An 855-nucleotide genomic window follows, 5' to 3' on the forward strand; every position below is an offset into this window, starting at 1 on the left:
TGTGCTGCCGAGAGGGGCAGCCCCTAACCTATAAGCACAGTACTGGTTCCCTCTCCCCAGGTGCAGCACCCTGCACTTGTCCTTGTTGAACTGCATCCTGTTCAGATCCACCCACTTCTCTAACCTGTCCAGGTCTGCCTGGATGCGGTCCCTGCCTGCCGGTGTATTCCCTTTACCCCACAGCTTGGTGTCATCAACGAACTTGAACAGGGTGCTCTCCACACCCTCGTCCAGGTCACTAATGAAGATGTTGAACAGCACCAGCCCAAGGACCGAGCCCTGGGGGACTCCACTGCCCACACCTTGAGATATCCTCAGTTCATAGTGAGCTTTCCTGGTGTCCTGCCTCACTTTATCACTCCTGTTAATTTTAGAATCATTCAAACATTAGTTTTGGAACGATTCTAACAGCAGAGGAGCAGCAAGCCTGCCTGGTATCACCATATGAGATCAGTCAGAGGGTTCAGAAGGGGAGGAGTAGTGAGACCATCAGTGGAACATCCTGACAAGGAGTAATTTCCCTCAACAACTTTCACAAATGCTGAACAGTCACATGAAGATCGTGAATGGATCCATGCCACCCTGCTGAAGTCATGCACTGTTAGCTTTCAGCACATTTTGTCACCCTACCACAGCACAGAAGCATGCAAACAAAGCCCTGTCTGTCTTAGATCTCTCATGACACACAGGGCACTATAACAGTGCTTAAGTATCATCTACACACCATGAATTAATATCACGTATGCAGTTTGCCCTACTGACCTGCCAGCATAAGAATGCTGTTGATGCTGAGTCAGATCCTGGGCTCATGTAACCGTGTGTAGCACTGCAGGAATCAACAGATCTCTGCTACAC

The sequence above is a fragment of the Crocodylus porosus genome, unplaced genomic scaffold (assembly GCF_001723895.1).
Source record: "Crocodylus porosus isolate Cpor-Errol unplaced genomic scaffold, CroPor_comp1, whole genome shotgun sequence".
Lineage (NCBI taxonomy): Eukaryota > Metazoa > Chordata > Crocodylia > Crocodylidae > Crocodylus > Crocodylus porosus.